This window comes from Caretta caretta, chromosome 8 (assembly GCF_965140235.1).
Source record: "Caretta caretta isolate rCarCar2 chromosome 8, rCarCar1.hap1, whole genome shotgun sequence".
Classification (NCBI taxonomy): Eukaryota; Metazoa; Chordata; order Testudines; family Cheloniidae; genus Caretta; species Caretta caretta.
The window spans coordinates 60179999-60198366 of record NC_134213.1 but is presented as its reverse complement, the minus strand read 5'-3'; the positions used below and the strand labels follow the sequence as shown (position 1 = coordinate 60198366).

Here is an 18368-nt window from a genome sequence, read left to right as displayed (position 1 = left end):
AGGAGAAATTCTGTTTGAGTCAGTCAGAAGTGTAACCCATAGCATCCCACCCCAAGATGGTGCAAGTGGCCTAAAAGCCAGAATCTCCTCTTCCACCCCTTTTCTCTTCAGATAAACACAGTTTTGGCCATCTCTTGGGATTTTATTGGAAATCTCACAATATTTGATGCTGTTCTTAAAGGGCCAGCTGCTGGAGATAAGTAAATGCCAGGGAATCTCAGTTTTTATTTTAAAAAGTCTCTAGTCTTCCTAGTTGCAGAAAAAAACTTGGAAATGTGACCAAGTCACAAACTAGCAGACAAAGGAGCCACAAGGTATTTATGTTTTTTGTTTTTTTTTTAATCTCCTGCTTTTTAAGTCAATCTCATTTTTGGATACCTTACCCATAATTTTTGAACAATTGGGGTTAGCAATTTGTTGCCATTTTACTTTACCTAACTTAAGCCCTCTATCCTATCCTGCCTTACCCATCTGACTGTAAAATTATAGCTGTTGCTCTACAACTACATCAGCCATACGAAGAAGAAGATCCATCTGTCTCACACTAGTCACTACTATATATAGATGCAAAGGAGAATTAATAGTAGATAAACAGTATTTCTGGTGGTGAAACCGCATCCAATCCCCACGCTGATTAACACACACACAGTTTCTGGCCCAGATGTGTTACTAGATTAATTTTCTCTTTGTGGAGGGCAGCCGATCTCAGAAGAGTAGGACAATATACAGCATCCCATGAAGTGAGTTCGGGGATAACTCATGCAGGTTTCAGGTATGTGTGTGAGTGTATGACTTTGTATTAAACATAGATAAATAACTTTTTTTTTTATTTGTGGAAGTTAGGAAGAAAATATACAGAAGCAGCTCGTTCCCCATGAATGAAATGTTGAAAAATACTAAAATAGAGCTCTCCAGAAAAGGCAGGGGAGAAAGTCACTGGACTTCAGTGTAATAGATGGAACCATGTCTCTATTAAAACCAAGATATCAAGGTCAAAATGTTTCTACCAAATAAAATTCTAGCTAATATTCTGTTTGTTTTGTATTGCGCAAACATTCTATTCATTTACAGATTTAGTTTAATAACTGTGGGTGTTAAAAGAACTAGAGACTGAACAAGAAAGATTCAAAATCTGAGAAATGTGACAAGCCATTTAAAAAGAAAAATATATACGGTATAAATAGATGGCAATTAAATATTCACTGGTGGGTTTTCTTGCTTAATATGCAATCTTTTTTGACATTTAAATCACAGCTTTTTAAAAAAATCTCACTAATGCAAAAACACTGGCAACATAAAGAGTCAAGAGATTAAGGCTTTTTGCTTTAACTTTAATTACTTTGTCATAATTTCAGTTAAGGGCAAGGCACTTTAATAGGTTATTACATTTCTCCTCCCAAGTGTTTCAAAAGTCAAGTACAGTTTCCTCGGACTACATATGTAGTGTATGAAATATTTAGATGAAAAGTTATAGCAGAATAGGATGCAGAGAATTTATTATAGCTGGTATGTAGGCACTTTAAGAAGATGGCAGTATTGCTCACATAAAATGTTGTCAATAGAAGATTTTTTTTGTAAGAAACCAATTGCAATCTAAGTGTCAGTGCTGTGTTTGCCTGATAAATTACATGCAGCCTCAAAAACTCCAAAATAAACTTGTATGTAGTTTTGGAAGAAAGATGAGTTCAAAAAAGACATTGATAATGAAGAAAAACAAAAACAATTACTGTGTGATACATTGTTGCTGTGTGTATGTGCAACTTTCACACACATGATTAATGTTAATAACACTTTTATTGCACCAGTTTTTTCAGTATTTAAGTAAAATTCAACTGCTTGAAATTTCAGTATTCTGGCCCATAATGGATAATATCTGGGGACCTTATAGTAGGGCCGTTGTAAACATTAATGGTGAATGCACCCCTGACCAACGCCTGCACAAGTCCTATGCACCACTGAAGTGCTATTTTGTGGGCTCAAGTGGAACTGAAGCAGCCACTAGGTCTTGAGCTGATCCTCTGCACGGGGGTGAATTTCACCCCCAAATTGTTTTGCATTTATTTTCCTGAAGCTGTAGAACACATATATGAAATATAATAATAACAGAGTAAACATATTAAGAAAGATTAGGTGAGGTGTCACTTGCTCAGCAATTAGAGTTGGACTGCTCTGAATATTAAAAATGTGGATGTGTGTGCTGTGAATACTAGACATCAAATGTAAATCAAATCACACTGTTTCCATTGCATCTTGAGATGCCTTGCTATGAAATTAAAATCACTATAATTATGAAAAAAAGATTAAAGGGCTCGATCTGAAGCCCCGTGAAATCAATGGAAGTATTTCCATTAATTATATTGGGTTTTGGATCAGGCTCTAAACAAAACCTTCTTGAACAGTAATCTTCTGCAAAATCAGCCGCCGCCTCCCCCCCCCCCTCCCCCTTATCCTTTATCAACAAGATGACTTCAGAACAGTTCTGGCTAGGACATCATTAGGACTGGCATAAAACCTATAGAGAAAAACAGAAAGGCATTAGCATATCAACATGTCTTTATCTAAAAAGTATCCTTCAGAGCTTGCCAATGTTCTTAATAATAAACTCACACACAAAGATAGTGCTGCACGTGCACAACCTGGCACTGTTGATTTACCCTATCCATACAACTTCATCTCACTGACTTTCTCTTGTGTTTTCCTGGGGATTTTGTCCTTTTCAGAAAATGGACAATGTCCTTATTGAATATCTTGAATCCACAAGTCTATTTGATAGTCACTGCGGGTTTTATGCACAACAATCTTTGTTAAGGAGAACACTGATCTTTACATAAACAAAGTGACCTTTCCTCTCCCTAGCATTGGGGGGGGGGGGGCGGGGGGCGGAGGGAAAGCAAGGGGAAAGGAAGGAGGGGCGAGTCCTGTACTACTTTGACACTCGGGAATCACTGATGCTCTTATAAAAAGACTGATGGAAATGGAATATAAAAAAGGTGTTGACCAGTTTACACACACACATCACAGTCGAGTACATATAAATGACTGTGAGAAAGCCAAACTGAGGGGTCAATGAAATCATCAGAAAAAAAAAAATTCTTACTGAAAAGCCGACATCGTCTAATACATACAATACAGCATACTGCCTTGTATACAGCGTAATCCCTACAATACAACAAAGTGCAATGTGTATGCGGGTTAACATATACAGTCATGTTGCGTATTGATGGGGCTCACTGATCACTGGAAGCATGGTAGAACATGGCCAAGCTATGTTACGCTTGTAAAAATTCAAAGATTGCACAGTTTCTTGCTGGCTCTGCAGGCTATTCATGTCGACATATTAAGGCAGGCAATCAGGAATTAGCTTTCATTTAATTAATGTCAAATTGTCAACTTCAATATATGTCTATATACTGAGAGGGACAGTGAGGATATGGAGAAGGGGGAGCCCTGTGATTGCTTGCCCCCGCCCCACACACACACCTTGAAATTCATTACACACTCAAGAGCCACTGTTATAGAAAAGAGAAAAGGAAATTTTCCACTAACCCAGGTCGTGATTTACATGCAGAGAGCAAGGAATGAATAGCGGCGAGAAGCGGTGCGCGTCTTTAGCCACAGCAGCAAATAAGATTACTTACTTACCAGGGACGCTTTGCACCGGGGGCAATGTTTATTCCCTCGATCACCCACCTCAAGTCTCTCCAGGAAATCAATCTCCTGCATTGCCCCCTCCCTCTCGCCCAAGGAGAGAGAACAAGATAGAGAGCGAGAGGGGAAAGATAGGAGAGAGGGCAAACGGCTACCTGGGAGCTCATTGTCTAATGTCCCTGTGGGTGGATAAACCTGGAAGCACAAAACCAGGCACCTGGGATCAGCAGACGCTCAGCTGGGAAGAGAGGCTGCTCCTTGAGGAGGAGGAGGAGGACCCTTAGGGAAGAAGCCTGACTTAGAACAAGAGGGTCTCAGCTAAAAGGCTTGGTTAAAAAGTAGCCGTAGGGAATGGGGGGGGGGGGTAATCTTACCCGATCCATACTGTAGCTATCGTTTGTTCAACTGCAGCCTGCGCGGCACGAGGATACAGGAACGGCACAGTCACGCCGGGGACAGCCGCAGCAGGGCCATTTCCCACCGCCTTTGCCGAACGCGAAAACCAAACACAGAACATAGCCCCCCGCCCCCGTCCACTCCCAGCCCCCCCGGCCCGGGGACCCGGCGGAATCAAGCCCATCGCCTTGCGCGGGGGATTCACACTCTCACTGGGGGAGCTGGAGCCGCTGCTGGGGCGCCTAGTCACTTTCCCTTTCTCTAAAAGCGCCGCGCTCCCCGCGCAGCTGCTTTCTGCTCCGTCTTCCCTGTAGCATCTTCTACGCTACGCTTGTTCCTCGAGCAAATCACGGTAGATTGAGTCAATGGTTTGGTGTGGTTAGTTCCCTCTGCGCGCTTACACACACACACACACACACACCCCATGGTGTTTGCTCGCGGGGGTTCAGAGGAAAGCCAAGGGAAAGGCACTGACTTACCATTCAAGTCCTAATAATCATGAACCACAGCCCAGGGTATCTCTAGAGAAGTACAGAGCAGTGCAGTATCTCCGAGGTTGCCCCCTCTTGAATTCTCATTGGATCCTCCCCAGCTCCCTAAATCATCCCCGCTGCTATATCTATCAGGATGACTACAGCCACGCTCACCAGTATCTCATTGTCTCCACCACATCCCTGTACTTCTCTGTGCAGATTTCTCTGTGCTCCTTCCTCTCGAGCTGGGTTGGCAGAGCCACTCGCCTTTTTTAACCTCTAGGAAGTCTCACGGTTTATTATTATTATTTCTCTCTTTTGCCTGAGGATCGTCACAGAGCCCACTCCCCTCCCCACACCTTGTCTTCACATATTTGTTTCTTTTTTCTGTTTGTTTCTTTGGGGGCTTGGGTGCTCTCTTTCAATCACTTCTATCCTTCCCCACCCCCCACCCCTCACACACACACACACACACACAAAGTGGGTTCTTTTCCTTGGTGCTGTGCCACCAGGAACTGCTGATTATTTCTAAAGGGCCACCACCATGCAGCTCACTTTTTTAGCTTGAAACTGAAGAGCATGGACTGTCTGCTTGGATTCTGGCTACGTTTCGCCCACAATCATCTCGCTTCCTGAAATTTCATCTGGTGAGTAAGTTTATTTCCCGCGCATGCCGTTTTTAACAAATTTGACACTAATCTGGAGTAATGTTTAGGTCTCGCCATGCTAATGCTCTATCCCTTTACTTTCCGAAGTCGAAGAATTACCAAGCATCAGCCCTACTTGACCACATCCATTAATGTTACTCACAGCCAGAGGCAGTAAGTTATAACCTGCACCACGATTACACTACATTCCGCTGCTTATTCATCATATTTTATTAATGTTTGATCAGACAATGTACCTGCTACCTACATCCCTTGCTTCCTTAACCCGTTCCTCAACCCCACACATATACACCGGCCCTCGTATGTATTTTGAAAGGACGCATTATTTCTATTCAATATAGGAGAATGGGTCCCATGAGAATAGTTGGGGGGTTGAAGGGAGCTGTGTCTGAGAAAGTTCATTCCTTTTGCTGATCCCCACAGAAGAAGGTTGTTCAGGTTGGTTAGGCTTTTGCCTTATTTTCAGTCAATTCAATCAAAGAGAAAGGGAAGGGAGAGATTCTCAGACCTGATCAAGTATACTCGTTGGAGCTGCACGGAAGGTCTTGAAGTTGAAGGTGATGTCTGGAATTTGGGTTTACGGAAAGGAGGCGTAGTTTGAGCATGCTGTGGACACCTCTCTTTCCCTTCATGACAGAGGAAGGGAATCCTGTGGAATTATAACAATCCTGGCATAATTCGAATCCTGGCATAAAGCGAATTTGCTCTCATCTCCTTCCTGCACATCCATTTCTGATCGCACCTTCTGATTCCACCCCTGCGCCCCCATACCTGTATTTTACTACAGTGCAGACAGCAGCTCAGGAGCCTGCTGTGTTCTCAATAAAACGCACGCACATTGACATGGAGCCCATCTTTTGATCAAATGCGGACTTTTGGTTTCCTTGAAAAAAACCGCAATTAGTATAGAAATAAAAAATGCCGGGTGTCTTCATGGAGCCATTTAGAGCAACGTCTTTTAACGTTCATATTTCTTTAATTAGAGCTCTTTCCACATTCAATAGTAGAAGATGGGGAGGGAAATACCTTCAACAGTGAGTTATTGGTTCAGTTCCAATACTGTCGAGGTGATTTGGCTTGAGCTGGGTATGGTAAGTAATATGATCATGTCTATCACATTACATACATGGATCACGGAAGGAACTCGGTTTGTGGTCTTAATAGGCAGATGGGCCAGTGAGAGAGAATGAGGATTTGATTGACTGTATTGGCTGGTGGATGGGAGAGGAGAGAAAAAGATCAGTATTCTCTCAGTACCTGCTCCTGTCCCCGAGAGTCCCCCTTCCTTCTCCTTCAAGTGCTGGATTATCTGGGGAGGGAGGAGTTAAAAAGCCCTTCAGCCCTGGGATCCAGTTGAGAAAGTCCATTTCCCTTTCAACTCCTTTCCTCGGAGCTGAGCATGGAACCCCTACGCCTGGTCACCTTGCTATAGCTGTGTGTGACTTTCCGCTTCAGTCTTCCCTCCAGGGGAACCTATCGGGAGCACCATTATTGACCGTTCTCCTTCACCCATTCAGCCAGGGTTTGTGTAATTAATCAAATCCAATAGGGGCTAGTGAATTGCGCTTCCTCTGCTGCTGCTGGGAAGGATCCTCCACTACCAAACGGGTCAGGGGAAAGAAACTTTCAGTGCAGTCAGATCCTTTTCCCCACCCCAGATGTAGCCGAATGTCTAGGTAAGTGCATGTCAGAGGCTCTGCCTAATTGTTGTTCTTAATTGTATTATTATTCTTAATTACAAAAACCCGAACAGTAAGGTGCACATTGAGGAGAGGGGATTTCATCTGTGCATCATCTACAAGCTGTTAAATGTTTGTACTCTGGAAAGGCGATTTATATTGCTATTTCCCAGGTTGAATGGCACCTTCTATGCCCTCGGAGGGGGTTGGGCACTGGTTAAGGTATAGCATTAGGGAAGCTGACTTGGTTAGATCACGTTCAGTTGATGGATGGTGTGAATGCATCGGAAATAAGAACTGACATAGGTTGGCCCGTGTGGCTTTTCGTACTTTACTGGAGGAATAAAAAGATCCTTTGCATACAAACACCAAATAAATCAATGCAATTAATGTAATCTAAATGGGCATTTGCAGCCAGCAAGCATGAGGCATACTTAATAGAGAAGATTCCCATTAGCCTTAATGTTTCATTTCCAGCGTTCAACAGTTCTAACCAGAGGAAACCCGCTGCTCACCACACCGTCAGGATAGATGACTCAGAAAATCTGTATCCTCATTCAACAGCCTGAAACTCCCTCCCCCGTCTGGTTTTGTTTTAAAGTCGTGGTAGTGCGTAAATAAAATTAACTCCCTTAGGGGGAGAGACCTGCAATATCCAGCGTGGTTTCCTTTAAGTTTGTATAATAGCCTTCCTAAATTGCCTTCACTGACAAAGATCACCAGCACCATCATCAATCATCATCATCATTATCTCCCCCCCAGTAGCTTCATGGATCCTGTTCCAAATCTTAAAATGATTTTGAATCTTTCCATTGTGAGTGATAGAAACTAAGGTAGAGGGGTCTTTAGGGGGAGTTAGTTGCCTGTCTCCTTTATAACGCACTTCACAAGCAAGTAGGTCTGGTCATTAGTCTGCTGTTTGAATTCGACTCAACTCTTGAAAGTTTCGCTTTTCTTTTGGGCGGTGGCAGTTGGGGGAGGAGGAAAGGGCTGAGCCCTGGTAGTGTCTGTCCTTCACCGGCAGAGGGCGGGGTTCCCAGAGTGCAGTGAGTGAGTTACTTTTGCAGCCAGGCGGTGGCAGACTCTTGTAGTCTCTGGCAGCTGGAGTTCTCTTTCTCGGAGTCTCTCACCTTAGAGGTCACTTTGCTTTGCATCAGATTGAGGAGCACAAAGTGACCTGCCCCTGCACCATCTCGCATCCCCCACCCCAACAAAAAGCCTGTCTGAGAATTATCCAGGGGATTTGTTGCCTGCTATCTCCCCCCAGAAGATGAGATGCATGCATTTGTGTAAGCTTGCCAAATCTATGTGCACCCGGGGTGACCAGAAAGAGTTAATAAAGAGTGCAGGCTGCTCCCAGCATGAATCCTATGTGTACCTCATAGCTATGCTAGCCAATCATAGGCAACAGAGGTATGAACTATAGGATGGTGTAAAAGCCAAGGTAAAGAAATTTGGGTGTAAATTGTCACAGCATATTGGAGTACAGGAGTCTGGGCTGTCTTGGCTACTGCTGTCTGTGCACTTACAGACCATCATGCATTTTAGCAGGTAAGGGTTTTGTTACCAGCAATCTATACCGTGTCTTATTTCTGCATTCATGTGCATTTTCTGTGTACATTTCATTAAGTGTTTAATTGCATCCTGCCCTGAATTACTCTTTCACAAACTATTCCATACCATTTCGTTTTGGTTGATTGCACCATAGAATTGTTACTTTTCTGAAAGGGGGACTGGGGAAAACTGTAACATGATATCATTTAGTGTGGGTGAGGCGTTTCTTAAGGCTGTTTTAGTTTTAAATGTTAATGATTTCCTTTAGAGAAGAAGTAAGCATATTGAAAGTGTATTTGTGCACTACAGTAATTCATGACTGGCATAAAAATATAATGCATGTGCTGAGTGAAAAATGTTCTGTGTATAATATTGATATCTGCCACAGATCCCCACCAATAAAGGCCACTTTGAGACAGACTTATAATAAAACAAACCTTTTGTGCACTTTCAGTTAATTAGGGACACAGCTGTTTAGCTGGCTCACAAGTCTGAGAGAAGAAACCATAATATATTATTTGCTAGAAACTGTCATGTCTAACTCTTCTTTTAAATGTCACACAAGAGAAGGGTTTTTTTAAACAAACAAAATATCTGTTTTTTTAAAAAGAGTGTAACTGGCACACTAAGCATATGTGGATAAATGCACATTGACAGTATAAAGAGTAACTTCAGCATCACAGGCTGTATAGATATTGGAGTTTAGGTAGTGCTGTCAATGCTCAAACTTCGAAGTGTAGCACACTCCTATTATTAAAAAGAATTAGATCTGGTAGCATAGCTGTATGGTATGATATGAAGAGACCTTGCTTTGAAAATAGAAATGTTTAAATTGTAGTGGAGGAAGCAGTCGTCAGACTCTGTTGCATTGCTCTCTGTTTCAGAGATATCACAATTTCATGTACAGACGAGATGAAAAAAATCTTGCCCTGAATAATTTTCTCTTTAAATCTTGTATATAAGTTTAGGGGGAAAATATTCGATGTTATTTCCTGTAGCCTTACAACCACCTGCATTGAGAAGAGGTAAACCCTACAACATAAATTTATCAATACAGTTTCTGCATTTGGAGTGTTCACTCATGAAATGTTGAAGGATTGAGAATGAACATGTTAACTAGCAAACATGCAAACCAGCAGCTGAACATTTTACAGATCTCACGGCAAAAGTCAGCATTTGTACAACTAACAAACAATCGCAACAACTTGAGAATCTTTGAGCAATATAATCACTGTCTATTCCTCCCTTATTCTTTCTATTACTGAGTGTCTGAGTTCTATTGTGAAGAATTAATTACACTAGTTCACTAGTTGTTCATGCCAACCTGTGTTTGAGAAGTTTTTTGTTTCTAATTTATATAAATGGTAGTGACTTTCCACTGCTCTCAAAATACGGGAGATACATGTTGACTTAAGGGACTAAAATAGTTGATTTTATTTGGATTAGTTTGAAATCAGGTTTTCCTATTTGACTTTGATCAATCTAGAAAACATCTAATTTTTTAAATTCAATGGAAAGAAGTAATGTCCATCTAAAAGTGATACAAGCTTGTTTTCCTTCACCAGTAGCTTTCGCAAATCTAAATGGAAAATTGGGAGAAGATCAAGAATACTATCAATTTATCAGAAATATTTTAGTTTTCATTTAGCATACAAAAAGGTGGGAATTTCTAAATTGTAGTTTCTGGAAATATTCAATATTTATCAACTGTCATATGTAACCTGTGAACCCCTCTTTCTATTCCCCCAAAAGACTACTCTTTTTACATATCAGAGATAGGCACTGATTTTTCAAAACATTGTTAACGTCTTTTGGGAGTGAAATCACCAGAAGTACAATTTGACAGATGTTTCTGAAATATGCTTTCAGGAAGCTCATGTTAAGAAAGGCTAGCCCATGTGATTCTTAACATGGGTAACTTCATTTTATGAGACTGACATTTCACCCCTTCCTAATTCCAAACGTTACTATTGATGTGAAATTTTCAACAACAATCCTCCTTTAGAATTTATTGTCTTATTTAGTATGTCTGCTCCTCATGAAAGGCCTGGTGTAGCATCATTAAAAATTATGGGAGTTTTGTTATTGACTTCACTGAGGGCAGGATCAATCACCAAGAGTATAATTTGGAATAAGAAGTGGATTTTAATATTAAAAAAAAAACAACCCTCTGGGGACACTATTATATTACATGTTGCATACACACTAGTACCAGAGGACTTCATTGGAATGAATACTATTAAAAGAGACTAGAAGTGAAGTGTTATGGAACTGGTCTTATTGTTTTATGTCATACTGTTCAAATGATGTGTGATATATTATCGTACTTTCACATATAGCAAAAATGTATTAAGAGCCTCATTTTCAAAAGTGCACACCTCTCACTGAGCTGCAGGTGCCCTCTGAATATCAGGGCATTACATTGTAAGGCACATTGAAAATAGTGTCAATAATAAAGTTTTCTTGCCTTGAAATTAATTTAAATAGCCAGGTAGATATTGTTCTCCATGCACTGGGCTATATTATGGCATGAATTTTAAGCAGAACCCCCACTGAAGTGATTGGGGAGTTGTACTTAAATCCAGTGGTATCATATAGTCTATTATCAGAAATAACCAAGGACATTCACCAGAATGTTGAGGCTTTATGAGTTTAACTAATGCACTTTTCACAAAGACCATAGATTTTTTTCCCTATCTTTAAAGGAAAATTGACCAGGTGATATATATATACTGTTAGCTCAATTAAGATTATTAAACCACAGTGGTTTCTCTTATAACGAGGTGAGATCCCATGGCTTTTCAGTCAGGTACCTTTGCTGAAGCAGTCACATTAATGGTGATTAGAAAATGCTGCACATTTGCAGTAACACCTCATTGCCAGACTTACCAGCCACTTGGTTAATGAGAGAAGCAGTTTTGTGACATCATTAATATTTTTACAATTGTTATTGTTTTAGTGAACAAAGGTCTTAAATCCAGCACTATTTAGATTATTATTTAATCATTTTAAGTTCATATTATTCATAATTAAAAAGAACTATTGTAAGTCATTAACTGAGGCTAATTTATATCCCTTTCTTTAAAACCAGCACTTACACAGCTATATTTACTAATTACACCCAGTACACTGAGCTTGACTGACTGCTAGTAAAGATCGTCTCTAAATTCAAACAAGGGAATATTAAAGTGATTCCATTTTTAACATTAGCCAAGTTTTCCATTGCAAATCTCTGTTTTTAAGGCGCTTTAAACTCAGATATAAAATATATACAATCGGTGCTGAATCCTGGTATTACCATTTGAGGGGTCAAGCTGGGAGTGAATTTTTTTTTTCAAATAAAGTACCATCAGTAGTCACTAGATCTTTTGAGTATATATAAGAAAAGTTATTCTTTTCATTTTATATTTTCAAATTAACATGTTCAAGTCCTTTAGTAAAAAAAAAAGCTAGAGGGATGATTATATTTTGGGGAAAAAAACATTATAGATGCATTTTATGGTCATGAAAGGGGATGGACAGGCAACCTGCACATCTGTTTTTCTGCAGAACAGATACAACAGCAGTGCAAGATTCTGCTCACCATTCTACCAGTGCACTTCAACCCTGAACTGCAGGGCTCACTTAAAGCTCAATACTGAGAGTGCATCCTTTTCTCAGTGGGAGACGTAGATGCTCAGCACTTCCTAGGATCAGATCTTACTCCTTAAATCTGTGCTGAGACTTCTAACAAGGATGCCAGTTAGTGTCAATTGCATCATTGTTAGTATGATTAGAGAGGAAGACCTGTTCATTAGGGAATGGACTAAGACCACCAACTTTTTCACATACAGTCATTGGATGGTAATTACTTTTATCACTGTTGACCTGGGATATGAATTTGAACCATCAGTGGCTTAAAAAGACAGAGGTTTTGTATCTCATTAGCTACTCCCCGAGCCATCTAATTACATATATTTTAACAGTTTCCCTCACAATAACTTGAGAGGCAGAAATGGTTCTTTTCATTTATATAGTTATTGATAGGTCCGATAAACTTCTGTAAGCAGGTTTTCTTGATTAGGCAAAGTCCTTGGAAAAAATCTCCCTAATTTATTACAGTGTTTCAAATAAATAAATAAAAAATGGTGATAGTTTATAATTAAGAAAACCCCACAAACAATGGGTAACATTTTGTTACCTAAACTATAAGTCCTTGTATCTTCTTTTTTTATTAGAAAGATTAGAGCTGAAATGTCAGCTTTCAAGTATTAACCGTAAACATCTTTCCATTGGTACTTCTAAATAAAATTGTTTGTTATTTTTACTAGTTGCATTATATTATGGTTGGTAATATTGCTGAACTACAAACTGTTTTAGAACCAACTTATAGATACACTATGCAGTTTAAATCCCATCCTTTCTGCCGCTACAGAAAAGATTCTCTAATAAGTCAAAATTGTTCAAATACACCAGAAAATACAACATTTTTCCCAGATGAACATGTTTTAGGAACAAGACTGATTAGAAGCCTAGAATAATACACACACACACACACACACACACAGAGTAGACTGCCCAATCCGCATGACATAATTATTACTTCCAATCAAGCATTGTGTATCATCATCCTGAGATGCAGTTAAATCCAGCTGACTTGCTGAGATTTGAATCTTTGCTCAGTCAGCCATAAAGTTCCTGTGCTTAGACCCATAAATTAATAACTATAATGTGAACATTTAAGAGCATCTGGACATTACCCATATACTAGCTACAGGATTATAAAAACCACCTCCTTCCAGCTAGATAGTGTCAATAGTCCTGGAAAAGGAATACAAACAGTTCTGGAAAGTAGAACAAACTTTGCAGATTACAAGTACCTGTATAACAACACCTCGCTGTGATATAGTATTTTTCACCCATAGATCTCAAAGTACTTTACAAAGGAACTGAGTTTCACCGTTTTCTAGATGGGGAAACTGAGGCACAGGAGGTTAAAGTGACTTGCCCAAGATCATCAAACAGGCACAACTAGGCATAGAACCAGGGGGCTAGAGTTGTTAGCTTCCACTTTAGGCACCAAAGTCCCAGATAAAGGCGGTACCGCTCCTAAGCCCTGCTCAGCTGGTGCCAAACTCTGTAGGTAATTAAACTAAGTTGTTTGTGAAGTTTTCACAGTAAAAGTTCCCTATGTGCCAATGTTCCTGCCTCACTCTAGGAATCTGTCTCTTGCCTAAGACCCAGTGGATTCATGAATCAGGGGAAGACAGGAGTTCCTCTATCTACCTCACCTTCAGGGCCCAATCCACAGGTTCCTTTGTGAACGTAGTCCATGAGCTATGTACAAGCTGTCCTTTAAGTGTGAGGACTGGCTAGGAATAATGTGATGCTGTTCATGAAGCAGCAGCAGAAATTTGGCCCTCTGCTTAAGTGATATATGAACTGTGTGGACAAATTTTCTGCAGGTATAAATGGGTACAACTACACTGACTTGCATGGAGTTTTACTCATTTACCCAAGCAGACAACTGGACCCATAGCCTGTACAGTCAAGTATTAAATCTGTTATGGACTTTGGAGCCCATTTGGATGAAAGGCACTATAGAAATGGAATATATGATCTTTACTATTCTGTTTGATACTGCCATCTTTTAAAGTTTTGTTTTTCATTTGTTTATAAAATAACAGACTTTTTAAAAAATATATAATGTAATTGGAGTGGGGGGAAATGTGGTGAAAGAAAAATGAGACATCACTGAGACCTGCACTGCTGTAGAGGACTTCTGGCTGACTATGAATCCTAATTGGAAAAACAGGTTTGAACTGCCTCACATGAAAATGAAATCCAGCCAGACTGAAAGTTTGTACAGGAAACTTCTAGAGCAGGTGACATCTCTATGAAAGTACAGGATGATGTCCATTTCCCGAGTCAAGTCACAAGAATCTCCCAAGCAGAGGATCAAACCGAACAACTCCAAAAATAAATAGACAATAATAATAATAATAAAATAATAAATTTAATAAAGAGCTACCTACAAGATATATTTGGGGCACCATTAGAAACAAGGGGACCAGGATAATGGGAGTAAGTGCAATAACATTTGAGAAGATGGACAACAGGAAGAAATTGAAGCCACTGAGCCTTTGGGAATTCAATATCAGGCAGCCACCCTTAAAGCTTCAATTCAAAACTGATCTTATTACAATTGATAGAGTGCTCTGCTCACTTGGCCCTCTTCCTAAAGCCAGAGAACACCCATATGTCATTATTTTCACTCTCCATTACTTTGGGAAGAATATTAGCATTTTAGCAGCTACCAGAAAACTTCTATTTTATCTGAAGTGCAGAAGATTTCCTCCCTACCTCAGGATTTGACTCAGAACCTCCAGAGACAGGAACTATAAATAGAGAGAAACAGTTCCTGGGGGAATAGGGCGAACAGCATCATCATCATCATATGTTGCACATTTATATGGCCTCTTTCATCTAATGATCTGAAAGTACTTTACAGGCATTAATTAATTAAGCCTCACAACGCTCCTGTGAGGAAAGTGTTATCATGATTTTATGTATGGAAAGCTGAGATAAAGAAAGGTTAAAGGAATTGTCTAAAATTCCCGTGAACTGGGCTCTAATCCAGTAGCCTCTTGCTGCAACCACTTTCCTTCCCCTAGTTGGTACCTAGTCATGCTTGGAAACCTGTTGGTCACCAAAGGTTTTTGCTTTAGGGCTTGATCCAACCTCTATTGCAGTTAATGGGAGCCTTTCCTTTGATTGCAGTGGGATTTAGAGTGGGTCTTCAGAGTAGAAGGGGTGGAGCTAACAGTTTATATATCTGATCTCCACTTTAAGATGACAGGAATACTTCCTTAAGTTGAAATTGAGCATTCAGTTTAGAAACCAACCTGGGTTGAGCAGATGGATGGGAATAAATAGACCAGAGCTGTTTTGTTATTTGGTGGTGTGGCTTCTTACATATGCTCATGCTTATGTTTGTATATGTGTGTTTCTCACAGATATGTGATACTCAGTAGGCATGCTGGGCCAGAAAAGTCTGGCCGGGACAGATTATGAATGAGGTGGATATTAGTTCTCTTTGATTTCTGTGCTCTTCTGCAGTGGACAATATTGTTCTTGTCTAGTTTTTAGAAGCTTCCAGCTAGCTAAAACTTCCCTGAGTCTGATTTTAAAACAGGTGTCCTACAAAACAAATGAGTGAAAACATCTGTCTACCAATGGAATTTTCTATAGTGCTCACCCCCATAGTAGCTAAGTGCCAACTGTTATAGATTCAGGGTTAACTGCACTTCTCTCTCCCCCGCTTAGCCTCCCCCCCTCCCTTTGGACGGAAGGCCTGTCCATTTGCTGGATCAGAAAGAAAAACTCTGTATCAGTTCAAGCTCACCTTTTTATGCCAAAAATCCTTTTGTTGAGTCTCTGGAAAACCCAGCCTGAACCAGTATATGTAAACACCCCAGGAGATGGTGCTTCTTTGCGGTTGTTTACAATCCCAGGTGTAATCACTACTGTCATAAAGTAGAAACAATCCTACATAACCCATTTATAAATTTAATACAGTGATCCCCTAAGATACTGCATGGGGTTGCAATATCTGTCACACTAACATTGGCTACATATAAGTCTGCATTTGATGCCTTTGGTTGAGTGTGCCTTTTGATCTGATGAAATACTGGGCCTGCTGCTGCTGTCCCTGTAGGATACGTTCCTAGCATTCTCTTTTCGCAAGAGAGTTGGTGCCATTTCTATTATAAATACCCCAATATCATTTGAAGTTTTAATTAAAGTGTGTGGGCCAGATTGTAAGCGTCCTTGTGTAGGTGCACAGAGAGTTGCCATAAAGCATTTTCCTCTGCCCTTCTCCAGTTGCACAAAGACCTCCGCAGTAGCACTCCTTGCGCTTAGGCAGGAACTGCTCACCACTAATTCCCATCTTGGGACATAACCCCACCTTCTTTGCACCAGCCTGCAGAGTCAGGCTGGTGCACCACCAGGAGCAATCTTCCTGATTTTAAGGTGTGGCGCTTCCCAGCCCTGTTCACATGGAGAAGCCTGAGGAGAGAGCTTGTGACTGCCTGTGTCACAATCTCTGTTGGTTGAGCTCTTCTGACAGCATGACTGTACACTGCATACTATGTGGGGCCGTGGCATAAATAGCAGGATCTAGCCCTTTGCAAGTTTTTCTACAAGAGAGTAGGGTGAGAAGGATTTTACATTAGGGACCAAGCACCAAACTCTGGATATAATTTCATATGTCCCACAATGCCTAGTGTACATACACAGAGTTGAGATGGCAATTTCTGTGGATCCAGTAAATCCACTCCACCTGCATTTGATATCAAAACCTTTTCTCTCCATTCAAAGGGGTCAGTAACTTCAGAAAAAGGTTCTCACATCGCTTAAACACCCGAGGCGTAAAGAATTGCCTTTCTACAAGCAACCTCACCGGTGCCCTTGTGAGCATGGAAAGCGAAATAGAGATTTAATCGGGCATGCCTTTTATGCCTCTTGGAATTTGTGTAAATACAGATCCATAGGGCTTTCCGACTTGCAGCATGCTGTATGGCTCTAGAGTTGATAGTAAGGTATATGCTGGCTCAGTTTCAACACAACACTGGCAAATACGACAAAAAGACTTTTGGTTAGTATACACATTCCCTTTAATATAGACATATAGTTTTCCCATACTTTAACTGTGTTCTATCTACCAGATGCTTAGATAGTCATTACTGTAGTATTTAAGAGCCTCACATCAATAACGGATTTTATTCTCCAACATCTGTATGAGGTAGGAAAGTATTATTTCCAATGTAAAGATTAAGACCTGAGGCACTGGGTTGAATACGTGAATTTTCCTGTTTATCATAGATACCTAATCAGCTGCTATTTCTGTAGTCTCAGAGCTTCACAACACCCCTGCAAGATGGAGAAATGTTATTGTCCCCATTTTACAGGTGGGGAACTAAGGCACAGACAGACTCACTTGAGGTCACAGAGGAAGTCTGTGGCAGAACAGGGATTTGAATGCAGCCCCAGGTTATTACCCTACCCAGTGGATCATTCTTCCTGCCCTAACTGCTCAGGATTCTCTCAGCACAAGAGAAATGCCTGTCAATTCCATCTACTCTGGACAGATTAGGTGGATTAGATTTTTCCAGCCCACACTTTTCTAAGGCTGATTTACCAATTGAGGACTGTTTCCCTATCTGGGAGACACAAAACACAGGAAGAAACAATCTTGGGCCACCACCAAGTCTCACTCTTCCCATTCACTTCCAGCATCTCTTCTTTATTTGGAATATTAACATACAGGAAAGATCAAGCAGGAAACTGATTCCTTTGACACTATACACGCCACAGAGCAAGAGCCTCCTCCACTAAGATGGGAAAATAATTAAAACTGTAATTTGGGGACCCTGCATCACATCATCAGCTAAAATACATAAAGACCAATGAGCACAAGAGGATGAACGTAGATTAAGAATACGGAAAGAGTATGAAGGTGCTTGTGATTTGGGTTCTACCTTACACATTAAGATGTAGGTGCCAAAAGATAAATTAGCTCCTTTACAAATATGATGGATTAAGAGAAAATCAAGTTTGATATACCTGACAGGTATTATATAAGGAGAAGCTAAAGTGATTGGCACTGGTGGTACACAGGTACAATAAAAACACACAGATGCATTCTATTAAGCACTCACCGGGATCCTCTGGAGTTAATTCTCTATAGGGATAGAAACACTACATATTTTAAACCACAGTAATGCAAGCTAAGAATGTGATCAAGATAATGAAATCTTACAATCCAGACAAACCAGATGATAGCTGCAGCAGTCAGGGTTGTCCCCTGACAGTTTAGATATTGCTCACTGCTAGAGGCAATGAATGATGGCTAATAGAACAACGGGATCACCTGGTACAGAAAACCCAAAGTTCCTATCAACTCATGT

General features: G+C 40.5%; 1 protein-coding gene and 1 long non-coding RNA gene across 5 annotated transcripts in view; one reads left to right on the top strand and one right to left on the bottom strand.

Annotated features, from left to right (window-relative positions):
- Window positions 1–1310: 1310 nt before the first annotated feature.
- LOC142073007 (uncharacterized) lies at window positions 1311–4105 on the bottom strand. Its single transcript, XR_012669660.1, has 2 exons — window positions 4023–4105; window positions 1311–3927 (listed from the first exon to the last, which is right to left on the bottom strand). It is a non-coding gene; the product is annotated as an uncharacterized LOC142073007 (long non-coding RNA).
- A 602-nt stretch (window positions 4106–4707) lies between these two features.
- The window catches only part of BRINP3 (BMP/retinoic acid inducible neural specific 3), a 291595-nt gene continuing 277934 nt past the window's right edge, over window positions 4708–18368 (top strand). Inside the window, exon 1 of one of the 4 annotated variants that reach the window (XM_048861076.2) lies at window positions 4708–5164. The gene's annotated coding sequence lies outside the window, so the exon portion shown is untranslated. Of the gene's footprint in view, window positions 5165–5840; window positions 6277–6555; window positions 6862–7977; window positions 8416–18368 lie in introns of those variants that run through there. The other 3 variants (XM_048861079.2, XM_048861078.2, XM_048861077.2) reach the window with 3 other exon arrangements.